Raw genomic sequence first — 21,796 nt, 5'->3', positions numbered from 1 at the left:
TTATATGATCTATATTAAGTGAGTTGGCTCTTGTGGTATTAATTGGTGCATCATGATTGGCTTAACCTGCTAATTGGCATCTACTGACGTCACATGCTGCAGTGTGTAGCCGACATGAACAACATTTTGTGATGGTTAGAATAACATTGTCTTCTGCTGAAGCAAAACAATGGCTTAAAGGGGACATATTATACCACCAGATGTGTGTGGGATTGGCCTTACAATACGTTTTTGATCAGCTCTGTGCTGCATCTGTTTCTTGAGTCTGACCATTTATTAGCCATCAGTGAGAAGATCCTCTCTACCAAGGCATTTGAGCCTGGCACACTGAGCACAAATGAGACGATTTTGAACAGGTTGGTCATGTTGTCTTTTCCCACATTTTGGAACATTGACACCCACTTCTCACTGGTGGATTTTGTCGTATGTTTTGTAGCTTTCTGTATTTCCTCACGGCTAGCACCGAACTCTTCATACAGCTGATCCATATTTATTCTGTCTGTCAGTTTTAGTGCAGCCACCATCTGCTCCAGGTCAGGAAAGGAGAGCTCATCATACAGGCCAATTGGTTTCAGTTTCACCATTACATTAGAGTCATAAAGCTTCACAAAATCTTGTTGTATCTTGGACCTCTGTGCTGGCAACTGTTTCTCCATCAGCCTCTTGGTCTGGAATCCAAAAAAACTGTCTTGTTTCCTCTGGAGCATCTTCATTTTGAATTGTTTAACTTCTTCATACACATCTGTGATGCAGAGATCTGTCAATTCTAGCTTCTTAACAAGTAGATCGAAAACACATCCCACATTGTGGAAAAAGCACAGATATATCTCAGCTTTGTCTGTGTTAACTTCCTCCTCAAACGTTTTCCTCAATGCCACTGGACAGTTCTCCCCAAGGGACCTGAAATATGAGGTAAGAGCAGGCCAAGTTTCTAGGAGACGATTGACAATTTTTTTTTCTTTGCCTCAAAACAAAGAAGCAGTAGCCTGCTATGTTCGAGGCAGTATGTTTGCATTTTCGTCGTTTAATTGCACTATCGGCTTTTTTTTTGTATCGTCCTGAATTGATCAGTATATGCCAATGTTGTTATCAATAAAAAAACATTTGCACAAGGCAAGCCGATGCCCCTCTCCATGTTGATAAGAGCATTAAAACGAGAAAAATTAATGGGACAAAGGAATCAAGGGATATTTAGCATAGAAAAAATGTACTCGCGATTAATCGTGAGTTAACTATGTCATTAATGCGATTAATCGCGATTAAATATTTTAATCGCTTGTCAGCACTACTAACTACATAAACCACTATGCTAGGAAGCTAACCAGCCCCTGTTCTTCCTCCAGGGGCGCGGCTCCTCCACCAGCTCTCCTCAGCCCAGGGCTCCCGGTCACTGGGGAACACAGCGGGGCTACTTTCTTATTCTTTGGACACCTTGTTTAAATAATGCTGAAAAAAAGCGCTTGCTTGAATGTAGAAGATAGCATAGAACATTAATTTCATATTTTAAACTTCGACATGAAACATGCACACTCTTGGGAATTTGAAATTCAGGAATATAATAAAACATTCTTTGAATCAAACAGCATAGCTCTGGTGGTCAAACGCCGTAGAAAGTAAAGATTGTTGGTTTTAACCTTCAAAAGACTTGAGCAGTCCCATCATAGTCCTCGTCTCGCTCCTGGTGGGTCCTCCGCCTCATCTGCTCAAACACACGTTAAAGGGGTGATGCTCCGCCCCCAGGTGTGATCAGCTGGTACAAGCTGCTGTGTTTGAGTGACGTCAGAGGTTGGTGTGTCCACCTAGACGTACGCAAGTGACCTTAAATATGACCTCAAATCACAGCTTTGGCTAAAATTCACAATGAAAAATCGGAAGGAAAAACTTCAGTTTTTCAGTTACGATTGTTTGAATTAATTAAAATAACCTCCTGGTGTTAGTGTTCGGTGATAATGTCTGTAGCTAACTACTAACATATATATTTGGACACGACTACACGTGAGTTCTCAGTGTTCGGTTTATTCCAGAGCTGCCACACAGAACAACGCAATGCATTAATGTGTATCCCTTCTTCGACTACTTGGCACAGAACAATGTCCCTAGGCTATGACACTGACCTCCAGTGGTCACTACCTGTCATTACAGTGATGGTTACTCCTGATCCAGGGGGATCTGGATACCCACTGGTCCCCAGCCTCCTATCCACCCTGGTGCTCCAGGCCTGGTCTAGGGGGATCTGGTCTCCAACCTCCCAGGCCTGTTCTAGGGGATCCGGTCCCATGCCTGGTCTAGGGGATCTGGTCCCATGCCTGGTCTAGGGGATCCGGTCCCATGCCTGGTATCAGGGATCTGGTCCCATGCCTGGTCTAGGGGATCCGGTCCTATGCCTGGTATCGGGGATCTGGTCCCATGCCTGGTCTAGGGGATCCGGTCCCATGTCTGGTCTAGGGGATCTGGTCCCATGCCTGGTATCGGGGATCTGGTCACCTTCTGGTCCTCCTGGGTACAACCTGGTCTAGGAGATCCTGGTCAAGGATCAAGGAAGTCAGACAGCACCTTTATAAACACCTGCACAAAGTGGTCTAGTATCTAACTACAATCCCCCCCCCCCAGAAGCTCCATACCTTGAGCTGAAATGACGATGAGATCTTGAGATGCTTCGGTCGTCTCTTTGCAAAATACAGACTTACCTTGAGGCGATCTGGTAGTTTGTTGCTGTTGGTTCATGTACAGATAATTGACTACATTTCGGATCCCCCCTATTTAGCATAATAACTCCCACCCATAAACAAGGCTGACAATCGTACAAAATTACTAACTGTTCTCATGCCTTTTGTCCACTTTCTTTCTACTCTCTTAAACATCGCATGCACATCTTCTGAGCGTCGCCTTACTGATCAGGGTGTGATACGAGTAACCAGAGATGCATGAAAAAATGACCGGAAATAGCCCTCAAGACAGTGACAGGGAATCCCCAAGGAGAAACGGCAAAGGGTAGGATGTAGTGGCGGGCCGTGCACTTCACACCTAGACTGGTGTCCTACATGAATTTATCCACCTCTTAATGCCATCATTATGACTCCACGGCTACAGAAACCATCAATATTACACAGAAATGCAGTATAACAGGGCGTTGCATCACAGACAGGTATCTCATGTAGCAAGAAAGAATGCCATTACTAAAGCAAGAAACCCAATTAGGACAATTCAACAAGTCTATTTTCACTGTAGCCACAGCTGCCATACATACATCATCTCTAGCAGAAACGTCAATATTAACCTAATTAAATGACAAAAATATTAAAACGTTTAAATAAAATGCATTACTCACCAAACTGGTGATCATTTGTACTTTCCTCAAGAAGAGTTCGATTACACTGTTGTACAGTTTATCTGTGCATTTCAGTTCAAACAATAAGTCCTTTTCCATCGCCATGGAGGCTAATGCTGAAAGTCGAGTCTGTCCAGTCGTGTTTCTGAAGTGAGTTTTAATTCGGTAAAGGGAATCTCTTAATTTATTTATTATTCGCTTTATTTTAGTTTGTGCTGGTAGCTATCGATGCTTTGCTGGCTCTGACTAGTACCTCTCTCTGACCATCCAATCAAAGGACGGGAAAATTCCGATGTCATTGGACGCCTGCGAGATGGCCTTGGCGTTGCCAACTCAAAATCTGATTGGTTTCAGCATCATTGCCACTTACTTTAAGCTACAGACGCCAGCACTATCAAGGCAGATTGTTTAGGCCAGCAGAGAAGGCCTTGCTGGCCCTGACAGCCCACCACTGGTAGGATGTGAGAGCTCCCCGACTCGGCGACTAGAATACAACCCAGCTCTTACAGGAGTGAACCATGGAGCACATTTCAACGTTCCTCTCAATAGACCTTGAAGCCCCAGTGAGGGTTGAGAGAAAGTGAGAGGAAGACTGAGAGATAGACTTGGATCTCAGCGCAGGAGTACAGAAGATCCAGAGGGCTTGCCAGCAGTCCACCATGTTGCAGACTGGGTCATTCTCCGACTAGGGTCAGTGGGTTGGTTTCTCTTCCGAATCTGTAGCCATTGTCGTTTCCCATTGTTTGCAAGATTCTGTCACAATGCAGTCAAAGCTGCATGACACTGAAGTTATCCTGTCCAGTGTGTAGAAGGGTGGAATTGAAAGCTAGATGCTGGATCGCTCCAGGCTCCTGATGTATTGAAAACCCACTTCGTCATCGTCGTTGATTTAGGCCACAGACTTGACCAAAAGACACTCAAGGGAGTTAAAGGTAGAGCAGCGTCGTCCTGTAGCTGAAAATTCTACTATTCATGGAACACAAGCCAAGTAGAACCACAGTCACACTCAAGCATGCATTGCTCCATGCCAACTCAAAGATTGCCCCTCACAAATGTAGTGCCCCATGCCAGGGCAACGATTGCCCCTCTCACACTTAGTGCCCCTGTAGTGTATTTTAACCGAGATATAAAACACTTAGACTCATTTAAGAGAGAGTAAAAGAAATCGAGGGGTCCGGAGCAAGTATTGACAAAAGACTTTATCGTTAAGAAAAAAACAACAACGATATCAGCCGAATGGGTCTGCAGAGTCACTGGTGGACAACAGATTCCAGCCTCTTCTTGTACACACACAACAGCACAGTACTCTTGTTATTCTTGTTTTAGGTGTCCACCCATAATCAATCACAAACTCTTCTAACCAGACGGTCACCGAGATAGTCTAGGACCCAGGAAGTGGAGTCAGCATGCATTGTCTCCGTAGCTTCCTGCTCCTGGGGGGTTGGGCCCCAACCGCTGCTCTGACCCCAGACTCCCAGGCACCGTGTCCAGCCCTGGATCAGAATCCAGAGACGCTTTAAATGTTTTCTACCATTAGATATACAGGCCTAATAATAATCATAGTTTACCATAGAATATAATCATTAATTTCTACCACACCCCATGCCAGGGCAACGATTGCCCTTCTCACCCTTTGTGGATCATGCAAGGGCAATTATTGCCCCTCACCCTTTGTGTTCCATGCAAGGGTAACGATTGCCCCTTTCACACTTAGTGCCCCATGCAAAGGCAATGATTTCCGCTCACACCTAGTGCCCCATGCCAGCTCAAAGATTGCCCCTCTCACACTTAGTGCCCCATGCAAGGTCCAAGATTGCCCCCCCCCCCCCACACACACTAAGTGCCCCATGCTAGGCCAGGGATTGTCCCTCTTCCATGTATTGCCCCATGCCAGGTCAAATATTGCCCCTCTCACATGTAGTGCCCCATGCCAGGGCAACGATTGCCCCTCTCACATGAAGTAGTGCCCCATCCCAGGTCAAATACTGCTCCATTCTAAGGTAAAGATTTCTCATCTCACATGTATTGCCCCATGCCAGGGCAAGATTGCCCCTCTCACGCTTAGTGCCCCATGCCAGGTTAAAGATTGCCCCATGCCAGGTTAAGATCGCCCTGTGCTCGATGATCGATGTGCACTGGACAGATCGGTCTACCAGCCTATCCAGTGGACCGGAGCAAACTTTGCTCTTGGTGCGTTCACATCGCTGGAAATTATGGGGAAGACATTTTCGCGACGTTAGAAAGTTTGCGTGAACGCCACCTCATGACGCTGTTATGATTCTACTTCCGTTCGGCAACTGAGGCCAAGTTTTGACAACAGAGTTGCCCAGTTGGTGACGTATGGCTTACTAGTGACGCGCATGAACATGGTGGAACATGAACGTTTTACTAAATATAAAAGAATCAACCATCATATCACATACTTTACTATGGATTGACGTTGTAACGTCTGTTGGCATGACTTTGCTTGTAGTAGATTTTAACCGAGATATAAAACACTTCAACTAATTTGAGAGAGAGTAAAAGAAATCGAGGGGTCCGGAGCAAGTATTGACAAAAGACTTTATCGTTAAGAAACAACAACAACAATAACAGCCGAATGGGTCTGCAGATTCATTGGTGGTCAACGGATCGGCTTCTTCTTTATCCACACACACACAACAGTTTATTTGTTTGAGGTTTCCGCCCACATCAATCATGAGTTCGTCTAACTACATTATCAACAAAAATAATTTAGGACACCAGTCTGAGGTCAGCACGCATTAACCCTGTAGCTACCTGCCCCTATCATGGGTTCGTTCCAACATACGCTCTGACCCCAGACTCCCAGGCACCGTGTGATTTCTACCATTAAGATATACAGGCCTAATAATAATCATAGTTTACCATAGAATATAATCATTCATTTCTATCACATGCTCAGTTTTAAACGTTGTGTACTGGTAAACCAGCTCTAGATAAGGGCAAGTGTTGCCTTCCATACAGTGGGTATACTGTATGTGTTTCTCATAACTAAAAGCAAAAGGATAGTAGGTGATGGGCATCAAGGAAATTAAGGCATGCAAACCTGAAACTGATCCTACTAAGTTCTGTTTAGTTCTGACTGTTTTTATCAGACTAAATCCCCTGCTGTGAAGAACTTTTAGATTCCCAACGCAGTGCACATGAACGGTTGCTGTCGCGAACCTGCTTAAGCGTGAGCGTCATTACCGGCGAGTCGTCTCGTTAGCAGCAGGACAGTGAACGAGCCTTCATCTATCCAGGGAACATCTTGGTGGACACGCCCACTTGTGATGTCACTAAAACACAGGAAGAGACAGGGTTTCAAACTAAAACTCTAACCCCATACATTTGGGACTCATGAGTATTGATGAAGAACTTATGTACGTTTTATTATAAGAAAAATGATTATTTTATTTTTATTATTTATAATTATTTTCACTGTTGAAGCCGACAGCCAATCGGACGGCGCCTCTTAACGACATGAAGTCACGACAAAAAAACCAACACTTGAACACATGTCTTTCAGAACGACAATTTTATTTTGAAAAAGAAAAGAGAGAAACTTTTTAGGTCACTTCTAGTTCCGCCTTCCACGTGGCCCCGCCCCTTGCCCCTGCCCCGCCCCCTTTTCACAGCCCTCGTCATATCATCATTTTCTTACATAAATCAGAATGGTATATTGTGCATGCAATACCGCATCATCAGCCTTTAAGATTCATCTTCCATAAAAAAAATGATAAAGAAAGAGACAGAGCAAGAGAGAGGGAGAGAGGGAGAGAGGGAGAGAGAGACAGAGAGACAGAGAGACAGAGAGACAGAGAGACAGAGAGAGAGAGAGAGAGAGAGAGAGAGAGAGAGACACACCGGAAAACAGAGTGAGAGAAAAAACACATTTCCCACCAGGAGCGTCAATGACGATTTTTCGGGGACCAAAATAAAAGCGCAGGATAAATTCAGCGCAGCAAGAAGCGATGTACACGGTTTCTGCGGTTGCATAGTACAGTACATGAAATTCCTCATTTTTAAAACAGCATGCCTTTTCGTATTGCACATTACTGAAGTTAAGTATACTGGACCTGGTCCCCCCCCCCCCCCCCCCTCCTCCTCTTGCGAGAGACTTCTGTTTCCCTCGCGAGATTTCGTGAGATCACATTCGAGGCTACAACTATACAGCAAACAGCGTCTCTCCAACATGACGTTATGTACAATGCCTTTCTGATATAAAAATAATCCCCTGACGAATATGCATCTATTAAACCTTCTAAATCTTCTTTTAATCTTCTAGGTTAGCTTCTTTTTTTGTATGGTTGTCGATTTCTTTTTTTTTTATCTTTCCGAAGTTTATTTTAACAAAGAAATAGGGCTTATGGTCACCTGGAGATGCAGTCTGTGTTGAGAATATCCTGACGGTGTTTTTTGTACACAAAAGTCTGGGATTGTTGTAAAATATGAAACAAAATGATGCCAGATGAGACATTTCTTCGGATATCTACACTATTCAAAGGAAAAACGTGTCTAACTGTATCTAACAGGGAGGGGATGGGAGTAATAAATACAAAATAGTAGCCTCAGAGACATCTGACAAAAAATAATTTCAGATTTTCCTAACATAAATTATTAATATTTAAGTCATAATTTTGGAAAGTGAGTTTAGCCTCGCAAGGCAATCAATCAATCAATCAATCAATCATCACTGCGCATTTCGCATTCCAAAACAGAATGTGACTTAAATTAAATAATACAAATTGACTCTCTCTACTAGGGGGTCCAGGGATGGACAATTCACCTGCCATTTATTTCTCGCCTCAAAAAACGAAAAATGTATTTATTCATTCTTTTTTTTTTCCTCCCTGGAGTAAACGGGGTTTCCCTTATATCATCCAAAAAACAAAACTCAACACGTTGTGGGTTGAGTATTTTCCGGTTTCACCAGCGGAAGGAAGCATGCTCTGTCGTCAAGAACACATGCCGGCTACACAGAGTGACGCATGATGCAAACAACGACCCCTAAAGACGAGGCCGTTAACCCGGCCAGGGACACGACCACCGCGTCACATGGACCAATCGCACGAGGCCAATCGCATCGCTAAAGGAAGCGGCTACAGCGGCTAGCAGGTTGCGGGCTAGCTAGCGCGCTAGCTCACCTAGCCTCAGCGTTTACGCGCTCGCTAGACTCTCTTGGTCTTTTTTGAAACTTTTCTTTTTTTCTTTTTTGCTTGTATCTCTTACGGGGGATCTAGCTCGCTAAATCGCGGCGGCTAAAGGGTTAGCATGACGTGCTGGGACCGGCTCAGCTGGGGGGGGGGGGGGGGGGGGGGGGGGGGGTCTTGGACTCTACGTCAGTCTGAACACGAATCACACAATAAAAGTACCGGCCCAAAAACGTTGCGCTTCGCCCGAACTCTGCTCACCGTCGTCGCTTACTATTGCCTTCTATTTCGCTCAATAAGTGCTAACTAGGGTCATCTCCATGGCGACGGTGGGTACGGGGAGGGGGGGGGGCATTTGATTGGCTGCTGCCGACGCAGTTCAAAAGGTACGCTACACAGGAAAAAAGCCACCCGTTGCCGAGGTGACGTCGACACGGCAAACGACGTTCTCCAAACGGAATGCAACCCGGCGTGTAAAAAACAAACAAACACGAGCCAGGCATAATCAAACGATCACAACCCCCCCTCCGATGTCATGACAAAACAAAGATGGCCGAAAGCATCGGGGGAGAGGGGCGTGGCCAGGACGGGGAGGGGTCCATTCAGCATCGAGACTCTGTTCCATTGAGACAAAGCGGGCTGCGTTCCAACTCCCGGCGGCGCTGCAGTCTCCTCAGGCTCTGGGGAGAGGCTCCGCCCACTTCAGTCTCGCTAATGAGTTAGGCCGAGCTAACGACCAAAGGAGGGTGGGGGGGTCCCAGACGAGCGGTGAGAGGGTGAAGGTCGTCGTGGAAACAAAAGTGTGTTTTGGTGTCTGTGTGTTTTAGTCCAGCAAGGGGGGGGGGGGGGGGGGAGCTCACGGCCGCTCTCCTCAGAGTTTAAGTCCAGTGTGTGTGTGTGTGTGTGTGTGTGTACATCCAAGCAGAAGGGGAGTCATCTGGGGGGGATGCGACGGAGATCGAGGTGAAGCTTATTAAGCCTGCTCGTTAAGCACTAACGAGCAGGTGACGGGGCGGAGCCAGCAACAGGGGCGTGGCCACACCCATTAGAGTTTAGTCCAGCGCGCGTGTGTGCGTGTGTGTGTGTGTGTGTGTGTGTGTGTGTGTGTGTGTGTGTGTGTGTGTGTGTGTGTGTGTGTGTGTGTGTGTGTGTGTGTGTGTGTGCACGTCCCAGCAGAAGGGGGGTCCAGGGGCGGTTCAGCTCGTTAAGCTCGTTAAGGTGAAGGAGAGGCGGAGCCAGTAAGGGGCGTCGACCGCCCAGATCAGAGGCGGTGGCGGGAGTCCTGGCTGCAGCCCCCCGGGGAGGTGCGGTTGCGGTGGGGCTTGTAGGAGTCCTGGTAGGGGTCCTGGTGGTGGTACTGGTCCTGCTGGTACTGGTCCTGATGGTACTGGTCCTGCGGGTACTGGTCCTGCTGGTCGCGGCTGTGCTGGGAGCCCGAGGAGACGCGGTTGCGGCCCTTGTGCGCGCGCTCGTTGTGGTAGTTCTCGTCCGACGTCATCAGATTGCGCCGCTCGTTGGGGGTGGAGTTGTCGCCGCCGCCCCCCCCCGCCCCCGTTGCCGCCGCCGCCCCCTCCCCCGCCCGTGTGGTTGCCTTGACGATTGCGCTGGCTCTGCTGGGGCAATGAGGGACAACTTTATTAGTGTTTGTGTCATGACGGCGACGGTGTTAAAGTGTGTTCACACAGTGTGATTCTGTGTGTGTCTGTGTGTGTGTTTCTGTGTGTGTGTTTGTGATGTCTGTGTGTGTTTGTGTAGTGTGTGTGTGTGTGTGCTTCTGTGTGTCTGTGTGTGTTTGTGTAGTGTGTGTGTGAGTCTGTGATGTTTTTTGTGTGTCTGTGTGTCTGGGTGTCATATCTGTGTGTGTGTGTGTGTGTGCGATGTCGGTATGTGTTTGTGTAGTCTGTGCCTCTGTGTCTGTGTGTGAGTGTGTGTGTTGATGACAGCCTACCCCGGGCCTAGCCCTATAAACACACAGACACACATTCACACAGACCAACAGACTCACACACACACACACACACACACACCCCCCCCCCCCCCTCACCTGCAGGCCGGAGATGGAGGTGGGGTATGGCGTGAGCGCGGCGGGCCCCAGGGGGCGGCCCAGCAGGGGGTTTAGGGGCGTGGCCAGCGAGGTGTGCGTGGCCTTCCAGTACGCCTCCAGGTACTCTGCCAGGTGCTCGCAGGCGTCCTCCAGCTGGTTCTCGTCCAGGATGATGTCAAACATCTCCTGTAGGGGCGGGGTTTAGAGAGAGGGGGCGGGGTTATAGAGGGTGGAGTCAATAAAGGGGCGGGTTTAAGATATGGGCAACGTTAAGAAAGGCGCGTGGTTAAGAGAGAGGGGGTGGGGCTAATGGGGGGTGGAGGCAATATAGGGGCGTGGTTCAATTATGGGGTGGGAGTAAGAGATGGGGTAGGGGTTAAGAGAGGGGGCGGAATCAATATAGGGGCGGGGTTAAGAGAGGGGCGGACCCACCGGCGGGCACTGGGTCAGCTTGTCGGCTGCCACCAGCTGCACGTTGAGGTGTTTGCTCTGAGACTTCCCCCGAGACTTTACCAGCCGCTGCAGCACCTGGTGGGACAGACGGACAACACGGACACACCGTGAGGACACACGGACACAGCGTGAGGACAGACGGACAACACAGACACACCGTGAGGACAGACGGACAACAGACACATGACTTTCACATGACATTGATCCAGATTGTCTAACCCCCCTCACCCCTCACCCACCCCTCACCCCTCACCCTCACCCACCCCTCACCCCTCACCCTTAATCCACTCGTGATTGGCACATCAAGTTCGTCAAACAGAGATGAAAGGTCAGATAGACAGACAGACAGACAGACAGACAGACCCTCCAGACAGACAGACAGACAGACAGACAGACAGACAGACAGACAGACAGTAGTGCTGAGGAGATCCATCGAGATGCTCGAGAAAGGACAAACAGAGCAGTATAAAGTGTCCCAGTGCTCCCAATTCTCCCAATGCCTGTACCTCACAGTGTAGGGGGGCGTGGTTAACAGAGGGGGGCGTGGTAAAGAGAGGGGCGTGGTTAAGAGAGGGGCCGGGGATACCTCACAGTGTATCAAAGTGTGTCAATGCAACGCAGAAAAACCAGAGAAGTGGCAAGCATGCAGCTCGCAGTGGACAACCACCAGGTGTGGCTCACCTGTCGTCTGTCTGTGCCGTGAGGGACGCTCCTGGGAGCCAATCGTGATGGGCCAGAGTTAAAGGGGGCTTGTCCCTCCGGCCTCGTGCTCTTAGGTTTTGAGGTACTGCTTTTACAAGTGAGGAGGGAGACGTCTTCAGCCAACATTTACTGACATTTTAAGTGCGTTTAAGGGTTTTTAAGTTGTTCATACTAGCCGACTAATGCATTGGTGCCTAGGGAAACTCTCTTCACTCATTGGTCGGTTTTCTGAGTGAGGGACACGTTAAGAGGGGGGCGTGGTTAAGAGAGGGGCGTGGTAAATAGAGGGGCGTGGTTAGGAGAGGGGCGTGGTTAAGAGAGGGGCTGGGCATATGATAGGGTCGGGATTAGGAGAGGGGCGGAGTTAATACAGCGCGCAGGGTTAAGAGAGGGGCGGGGCTAAGAGTGTGAGGTTTTCCGAGTGAGGGACACATCACCAACGTGCTACTTCCAAAAAAAAACAGTTGACTACCTGTTTCCAGATCAGTTACGGGGGGGAAAGCGAAGACACCTCATCGTTTACTAAACTGATTAGGAGAGCGAGGAGAAACAAGATTCAGGTTGAATAGATCAGCTTTAGAAGGACATCTAAAAAGAGGAGGAGTCCAACATACCAATCCATGATTCCTTACTGGCTATCCGGGTCACAAAAACACACACACACACACACACACACACACACACACACACACACACACACACCACACACACACACACACACACACACACACACACACACACACACACACACACACACACACACACCGACTCACACACCAACAAACACAGACTGAAGAATTTGAACCGCGCACTCCTTAAACCACAGAGTTAATTGAATCAAGGTTCATTTAATCTTAATTGGGTTCTTAATTGGGCTCCTGATTGGCTGACCTTGGGCGAGGACACCTTGACGTGGACGATGATGGGGGCCAGCGAGGTCTTCAGCAGCTGGGCGGGGTGGTTGATGGTGTCCGCGTCCAACACCACCAACTGCAGCGAGCGCGCCAGCTCGAAGATACGCTCGATCTCACTCTGCACCTCGGCTGGGGAGGGGGGCAGGGGAGGAGGGGAGGAGGGGAGGGAGGGGAGGGTGAGGAGTGAGGGGAGGGTGAGGAGGGGAGGGTGAGGGGGGAGGGGAGGAGGGAGGGGTGAGGGGAGGAGGGGAGGGTGAGGGGAGGAGGGAGGGGTGAGGGGGAGAGGGGAAAATAAGGGGTTATGATACCATGTTTTTTAAGTGCATACATTAAAGGTTGTATCAGCGATGTTGGGTGACGTCACTTCTGTTGGTGTTTGAAGCGAGATCCCAAACAAACAGCCAGCTCGCCCCTCCCTTCCGCGTTTCGTGCATCCAGTAAGAACGATCATGAACGCAGCGCAAAACCCCACCACACCCACCCCTTGTCGGTGATTGGTTGGAATACTATTTATTTTGGTTTTGAGTGGTTGGCAGTACCATTTGTTTCTGTGTACGATCTCGGGGCGCAGGCTGCCTACAGAGACGTTTTTTTTGAAGGCCTGCTTAAGGGACGGGCAGCTAGCGGGCCGTGAGGAGAGATCAGATTAATGTGATACTTCTTGTGTCAGGCTAGAGTCGCTGATGCAACCTTTAAGTGCCGCGTTGAAAACATCTCAGCCATGTACTCGCACCTAGCGCACACATACACACAAACATTCACTCAGTCATACACAAATTCACCCCACTCATACAAACAGTCACATTCACACACAATCATCCATTCACCCACACACACCCCTCTCTCTGTGGGTCTTACTTAGGGCTGTACGGTGTGGAATAAAATGTATATCACGGTATGATTTGGGGCATAGACGGTAGCGGTAGCGGTATTATATCTTCTAATTTCGATATAAATGCTTCTGAAGGGGTAAAATTCTAGTTAGGCAGAAAAACTGCATAGAAAAAATGAAAAATCCTTTCTCAAGTTACTTCCATCTCTGAAAAACACAAATGTTTTATAGTATGGATTTCTTCCTCTACTTGTGCGTGGACCTTACACCGACATTTTGAAAGGGAACCATGTCCTCACAAAGGTCAACAGTGACGGCGTGTGTTATCTCGTTCCACTACTGGCTTTTTTTCGTCGTAAGGACTGGCTTTGGAAAATGCCTGCGGAGGCGTTGTCTGAGATACATCGCTTCGGCAGGCACGCTTGCGCAATAGCGTACTGCATGAGAAGGCAGTATCGCTGTCTAATCTGTCGCCGGGAAAAGTAACGTTGCGCCGAATTGAAAAAGGAACTACGTTTAGTTACCACGTGTTCAGTTGTTACGCGTTACTTTACTTTTTACATACAACAGTAGCCACGTGTACATGTACACTTCTGATACGACTAGAAGCTCAATCTGAATAAAAAATGATCATATACACGCCCCCTCTGATCATATACACTTATTCCCATTGGTTTGGGGTGGGTGCCACTACTTAGAAAGATGGCATCAGCAGCTTCAGTAGTTCTCAATTGGTCCGTCTGTACTTTTATGCACACCGAACTGGACCGCTGTCAAGGAAAGTGGATTTTTTGCCTGATTCGCCTCTTGAAAAAGTCTGGTAACTTATCAACCCCAGTGTGCCCGGTTGCTAGGCGGCGTCAGCGTCTATTTCTCAGCTGATCAACACTATGAATGTTAATTGTAAAAAGACACACCGTGTGAAGATATTATTTCATTTTGGCAAGGAGCCGTTTAATAAGCGGGATAATGTACAGAACTTTGCCGGTCATTATCGAAAACAATACCCTTCAGGGCGAAGCACGAGACCTCTGCTTCGTGTCAGGGTTTATTTTCCCGATAATGACCGGTGTTCTGTACAACATTATCCAAGACCAAGATAACGGTTGTGCGCGAGAGACATACAAACGTACGCTTACCACTTTTGTAAATGCCCTATACACGATACATTCTGATTGCACCATAGGATTAGATCTATTCCGATTAGAAATTGAATCGGATCAGAAGTGAAATTCGCACCGGCGTACTTTTTATACCGTTTATACTGTACACCCCTAGTCTTACCCAGGCCGGAGCGTGTGTTGTACCTCTCCATGATGGCCCTCACCCCCTCACCCATTCACCCATTCACCCCCTCACCCAGGCTGGAGCGTGTGTTGGACCTCTCGATGATGGCCCTCTTGCTGGGGTTGTTGAGCACCGAGCGCTTGGCCAGCGAGATGTCCGCCGTTACCCGGGTGATAGAGATCCTGATTGGACCAGAGAGAGCAGCGGGAGGGGGAGGGGGCGGAGTCAGAGAGAGTGTTTGCTTACAATTCATGCATGCTTACAATTCATGCTTACAGTCCCCCATTCATACACTCACACAGACAATCACCCATTCATACCCTCAGACACACACACACACACACACACACACACACACACACACACACACACACACACACACACACACACACACACACACACACACACACACACACACACAGACACACACACTCACCTATTCACACAAGGGGGAGACCGAGGGGGAGGGGGGGAGAGTGAGGAGGAGGGGGTGAGAGTGAGGAGGGTGAGAGTGAAGAGGGGGAGGGGGAGGGGGTGAGAGTGAGGAGGGGGACGGGGTGAGAGTGAGGGGGAGAGGGTGAGAGTGAGGAGGGGGGAGGGGGAGGGGGTGAGAGTGGAGGGGGAGGGGGTGAGAGTGAGGAGGGGGAGGGGGTGAGAGTGAGGGGGAGGGGGGTGAGAGTGAGGAGGGGGACGGGGTGAGAGTGAGGGGGAGAGGGTGAGAGTGAGGAGAGGGGGGGGGAGGGGGTGAGGAGTGAGGGGGAGGGGGTGAGAGTGAGGAGGGGGGAGGGGGTGAGAGTGAGGGGGAGGGGGTGAGAGTGAGGAGGGGGAGGGGGTGAGAGTGAGGGGGAGGGGGAGAGGGTGAGAGTGAGGAGGGGGAGGGGGAGGGGGTGAGAGTGAGAGGGAGCGGGTGAGAGTGAGGAGGGGGAGGGGGGGAGGGGTTGAGAGTGAGGAGGTGAGAGTGAGGAGGTGGAGGGGGTGAGAGTGAGGAGGGTGAGGGGGTGAGAGTGAGGAGGGGGAGGGGGTGAGAGTGAGGAGGGTGAGGGCGAGGGGGTGAGAGTGAGGAGGGGGAGGGGGTGAGAGTGAGGAGGGGGAGGGGGTGAGAGTGAGGAGGGTGAGGGGGAGGGGGTGAGAGTGAGGAGGGGGAGGGGGTGAGAGTGAGGAGGGGGGAGGGGGGTGAGAGTGAGGAGGGGGAGGGGGGTGAGGAGAGTGAGGAGGGGGAGGGGGAGGGGGTGAGAGTGAGGAGGGGGAGGGGGTGAGGAGAGTGAGGAGGGGGAGGGGGAGGGGGTGAGAGTGAGGAGGGGGAGGGGGGAGGGGAGGGGTTGAGAGTGAGGAGGTGAGAGTGAGGAGGTGGAGGGGGTGAGAGTGAGGAGGGTGAGGGGGTGAGAGTGAGGAGGGGGAGGGGGTGAGAGTGAGGAGGGGGAGGGGGTGAGAGTGAGGAGGGTGAGGGGGGGGGGGTGAGATGTGAGGAGGGGGGAGGGGGTGGTGAGAGTGAGGAGGGGGAGGGGGTGAGAGTGAGGAGGGGGAGGGGGTGAGAGTGAGGAGGGTGAGGGGGAGGGGGTGAGAGTGAGGAGGGGGAGGGGGGTGAGAGTGAGGAGGGGGGAGGGGGGGAGGAGAGTGAGGAGGGGGAGGGGGAGGGGGTGAGAGTGAGGAGGGGGAGGGCGGTGAGGAGAGTGAGGAGGGGGAGGGGGAGGGGATGACGAGGGGGAGGGGGAGGGGTCCCTACCTGCCGTCGAAGCGGTGCTTGAGGAAGTCAAACAGAGCCTTCTGCATCATGTCTGTCACCTGGAGAGAAGAGAGAGAGGGGGGAGACAACAGGGGAGGAGGTGGGGAGGGAGGGAGGGAGGGAGGGAGGGAGGGGAGATGGAGGGAGAGAGGGAGGGAGGAAGGAAAATAAGAGAGAGAGGTGAGGCAAACGGGGAGGAGAAGGGAGGGGAGGGGAGGGGAGGGGGGAAGGGAGGGAGGGGGGAGAGGAGGCAACAGGGGATGGGAGGGAGGGGGGAGGAGAGAGAGACCCTCAACATTTGCAAGACAAGGATCAAATCTATCGACACAAATGAGTTGAGAACGCCACAATACTGACACAATATCACACATATTTAGACGCATTATGCTGCACCCCCCCCGAACACACACACACACACACACACACACACACACACACACCACACCACACACACACACACCACACACCACAACAACACACACAACAGTGGGGTCCATCCGGTAGAGAGGCCTTTAGCGGGTATTGGTTTCACTCCTGAAGTGACGGGGGTCCCAGAGCCCCAGGGCAGAGCGGGGTTGGTGGTTGTGTGCGTGCACACAGAAGCCCCACAGGCACGCAAACACATTCACACACAAACTCAAACACACACCCACACAAGCACACTCGCACCACATGTGCACGGGCGTACACACACATACTCAGACATGTGACACACATGTGCATGCACACAGATGCACGTGCAAACACACACACACACAAATGTGCACACCCAAAAACACACACGAGCACACACACATGGCACTCACGTGCACACACACACACACACACACACACACACACACACACTCTGGTTGGAGCTGTGCCCTCCATCACCTTGCTCTACTTCTGAGGGGGAGGACCCGGGAGGAGGGTTACCGCGGCAACCGCGCACACTGGCAATGGGGAGGGGGGAGGGGGGGGTTGGTGTTTAGAGGAGAGAGAGAAGAGAGAGAGAGAGAGATGAGAGAGAGAGAGAGAGAGAGAGAGAGAGAGAGAGGAGAGAGAGAGACAGAGACAGAGAGACAGAGACAGAGACAGAGACAGAGAGAGAGAGGGATAGAGAGTGAGAGAGAGACAGACAGACAGACAGACAGACAGACAGACAGACAGACAGACAGACACAGTAGAGGACCAGATTACCCCTTAAGAGATACTGTTTAGGGTTACTGTACCCCTTAAGAGATACTGTTAGGGGCACTGTATCTCTTAGGGTCACTGGGTAAACTGGTGACTGGTGATGGGTGATGACAGGTGCTGGGTGATTGAAAGGTTATTGGTGATGACAGGTGAAGCTGCTCACCTCGTAGCCCTGAGTGACGGGCCGACCAGAACCACGGGCCTCATGGAGGGAACAACGTCGTAGGGGGGTAGGTGCTCCATGGGGGTGAAGAGGGGGGAGGAAGGAGGGGGGAAAGAGGGAGGGGGGAGTGGGGGAGAGAGAGAGGGGGAGGGGGAAGGCAGAAGGAGGGGGGGAAGAGAGAGGAGGGGGAAGGAAGGAGGGGAAAGAGAGGGAGGGAGAGAGTGGGGGCGAGAGAGAGGGGAGGAGAGAGGGAGAGGGAAGGAAGGAGGGGGAAAGAGGGAGGAGAGAGTGGGGGAGAGAGAGAGGGGAGAGAGAGAGGGGGATAGGGGAGGCAGAGGGAGGGGGGGGAGAGAGAGAGAGGAGGGGGGAGAAGAGGTGTAAGGACGCAGGAGAAAGAGGAGGAGTGGAGAGGAGGAGATGGAGGGAGAATAGAGAGAGAGGAGTCAGCAGTAAGCCCAGTGTGGTACTACCCCCCCCCCCACCCCCCCCCCCCCCCCCCCCCCCCCCCCCCCCCCCCCCCCCCCCCCCCCCCCCCCCCACCACAACAACCACCGACCACGTCACACACAGAGGCACAACGACAGCACAGGGAGGAGGTGGGGACAAAGATATTAATATGATGTATATTAGCGATAAATATATATGGGTGAAGATTTAGGCTAGTTTTAAGACTTGGTCAGAAGAGAGATTGACAGTTTTGTATCGATCTAAATAATCCCGATAATAATCATATCGTATTATTGTTCGGGACTTAATTCAACCACCCCTGGAAAAAATTTGCCAATGTTTACCTTCCATTTTAAACAATTCATTATTAATTATTCTAGTTTTGCCGTGTTTCAATGTCTCCTAGCCTAGCCCTGTGCAGAACGTGGCCATTTGTGACATCACAAATTGGGGAAGGCGGGATCACCAGCCAATCAGAACAGCCTAGCCCTGCATGCACCAATCGTCGGGCGGCCCGCTTGTGATGTCGCAAACGGAATCTCCCATTGACCCCTCCCATCCCGGGGGTCGGACAGCAAGTCGAAAACGGGACGGGGGTGGGAAACGGGTTCCACACGGACCCCGAACTTACCACTTTCTGTTTCTGCTTGCCTGCGAGAGAGGGAGAAGACAGAGTGTTAGCGGAGGGGTGAGAGGTCACCCAGACATTAGCAGAGATCCCTCGTCATTCACCCCCCTACCCTCCGCTACATGGTATGCCCCAACACGAACAATGACAGTGAATAACATAAAGATCTTAAATTAGAAAAAACACACGATTGTTTTTTAAAAGATTTAAGGAAAGCCGTTGATCGCTACGATTTCCGACTTTCATATTCACAAGATCACATGACCGAGGGGGGGGGGGACAGTGAGGAAGGGGGGATCCTAGCCTAGCCAGAGTCTGGGTACCCTGCTGTCCTCGATGGGGGGGGGCTTACGTCGTTGCTAGGTAACCAGAAACTGGGTGAAAAAAAACGAAAAACGAAAAAATAAAAAAAAAATAAACAGAACTTATTCCTTATACTCTACGCAGACGCTTTGACCTCTGACCTCTGACCAGTAGACAGTGGCGGGACAGCCGGGGGGGGGGTCTCCCCACCCTCGTGACGCCCCCCCACAACCACCTCCCCCCCCACCCCGGAGCCCTCACCTGCCGAGGAGATGAGCGGACGGACGGAGGCCGAGACCTCGTCCTCCACACTGGAAGAGGAGTTCCCCCCAGACTTACTGGAGGAGGAAGAGAGGGGGGAGGGAGGGGGGAGAGGGGGGGAGAGAGGGAAGAAAGAGGGAGAGAGAGAGAGAGGAGGAGAGAGGAGAGAGAGAGAGGGAGAGAGAGAGAGAGAGAGAGAGAGAGAGAGAGAGAGAGGAGGAGAGGGGGATAGGACAGAGAGAGGGGGGATAGAGAGGAAAGAGGGGGAGAGAGAGGGGTGAGAGAGGGGAGGGACAGGGGAGAGAGAGGGGGGAGAGGGAGAGAAGTGGAGAGGAGGAGAAAGAGGGGAGAGAGACAGAGAGGGGGGAGAGAGAGAGACATAGAGGGAGAGAGGGAGAGAGAGAGAGGGGGAGGGAGAGAGAGTGGCATTAATGTGGCAAAGGGGAGAAGAAGAATAAAGAGGAATCCAAAGTCTTGTTTTCTCAGTTTAACCTTCAAAACATACGTCCGACCAACTAGACACTTTCGATTGCGCAAACACGGCATTTTGTTCAATATAATTGTCTGTAAAATGGCTTCCCTTTGCGTTTTTTTGTCGGGCAAAGCAGAAGCTAAGCTAACATGCTAGCTGCAACAGGGCCAGCCCCAATCTGTCCGACGTGATTGATGTACTTTTCAATGTGGACGTAAATGAAGGGATCTCAATCGGTCTGATGAATCCTGCTAGCTCTTGTTCGACCACGATCCCTTTATCTCTCGCTCAAAGCCAACCTACTCAAGCCACTCTCAATCAAGGCCACTGTTTTAACATGACTCTCAATTAGCGGCTACAGCTCCTAGCGCTGAAGGCACCTAGCCTGGCTGACGGGTTTGCTCATTACCCGGACACGGCAGACCCTGATGTTATTTAAAGTTCAGGCATTAGGAGCAACATTAGATAAGGTTTTAGATCGGGAAGGGTGTCGTTCAAAATGCCTAGCATTAGCATCCTTGTTAGCAATAGCATTTGCGTTGGAGCTTAGCTATGAAGGTTAGCCTTAGTGCTAGCATTAGCGTCAGTATCAGCAATAGAATAGAGTTGTAGTGTTCATACGAAGGTTAGCCTTAGTGCTAGGATTACCCTTATTGTTAGCAATAGCATTAGCGTTGGTGTCTTCCTATCAATGTCAGTCTTAGTTAGGGTTATCCATAGCATCTGTGTTCCTACAAGGGTTAGCCTTAGCACTAGCATTAGCATTAGTGATAGCAATAATATTTTTTACCCTTTTTCTAGCATTAGCGTCAGTGTCAGCAAGAGAATTAGAGTTTAAGTTCTCATAAGAAGGTTAGCATTAGTGCTAGGATTAACATTAGTGCTAGCAATATCATTAGAGTTTGAGCTTTCCTATGTTAGTTAGCCTTATTGCTAGCATGAGCATTAGTGTTAGCAATAGCATTAGAGTTGGAGCTTTCCTATGATGTTAGCCTTAGTGCTAGCAATAGCATTAGTGATAGTAATAGACTTGGTGCTTCCCTATGAAGGTTAGCCTTAGTGCTAGCATTAGTGTTAGCAATAGTATTTGAGTTGGAGCGTTCCCATGAAGGTTAGGCCTCAGTGCTATAGTTTGGATTAGCGTTAGCGTGTGCCGCGGGCCAAGCCTTACCCTTGGATGCGGCCCCTCTTCTGCTCCTGCTGCAGGCGGATGTTCTCCAGCTTCAGTGGGCTGGGGATGAAGCCGATCTCACAGCCCTCCTTCACCAGCCGGCCGATCCACCAGTCGTTGTTGAACTTCTGGAAACACGAAACGTAGCACGAAGAAGTTAGCGGTGGCTAGCGGAGAGAGAGGGAGGGGATGGAGGGGGGAGAGAGAGGAGAGAGGGGGGAGAGAGAGGAGAGAGGGGGGAGAGAGAGGGGACGGAGAGGGGGAGTGAGCAGTAAGAGAGAGGGGAGGGAGAGAGAGGGGCAAATAGAGAGAAGAGAGAGAGAGGACGGAGGGGGGAGACAGAGGGGAGAGAGGGGACAGAGAGGGAGAAGAGAGGAAGAGAGGAGGGGATGGAGAAGAGGGAGAGAGAGAGAGGGGATGGAGGGGGGAGAGAGGGCAGAGGGGGGAGAGGGGGAGACAGAGAGAGAGTGGTGAGAGGGGGGAGAGAGGGGGAAGAGAGAGACAAAGGGGGGGAGGGGGGACGGAGAGGGGGGAGAGAGAGAGGGGGAGCGAGAAAGGGGGGAGAGGGGACAGAGAGAGAGAGAGAGAGAGAGAGGAGAGAGAGAGAAGAGAGAGAGAGAGAGAGAGAGAGAGAGGAGAGAGAGGGGGGGGGGGGGGAGAGTGATGTACAATTTTTAATCTTAAATGAATTAATTGGTTAGCATTATGCCACAAAGCTACACGATGCTTAGTAGAAAGC

General features: G+C 50.6%; 1 pseudogene; it reads right to left on the bottom strand.

Moving 5' to 3' along the window:
- Positions 1 to 7,637: 7,637 nt before the first annotated feature.
- Positions 7,638 to 21,166, bottom strand: LOC115547417 (voltage-dependent L-type calcium channel subunit beta-4-like; annotated as a pseudogene).
- Between the last annotated feature and the right edge of the window lie 630 nt (positions 21,167 to 21,796).

This window comes from Gadus morhua, chromosome 7 (genome assembly GCF_902167405.1).
Source record: "Gadus morhua chromosome 7, gadMor3.0, whole genome shotgun sequence".
Classification (NCBI taxonomy): Eukaryota; Metazoa; Chordata; class Actinopteri; order Gadiformes; family Gadidae; genus Gadus; species Gadus morhua.
This window is presented reverse-complemented; position numbering and strand designations above follow the sequence as displayed.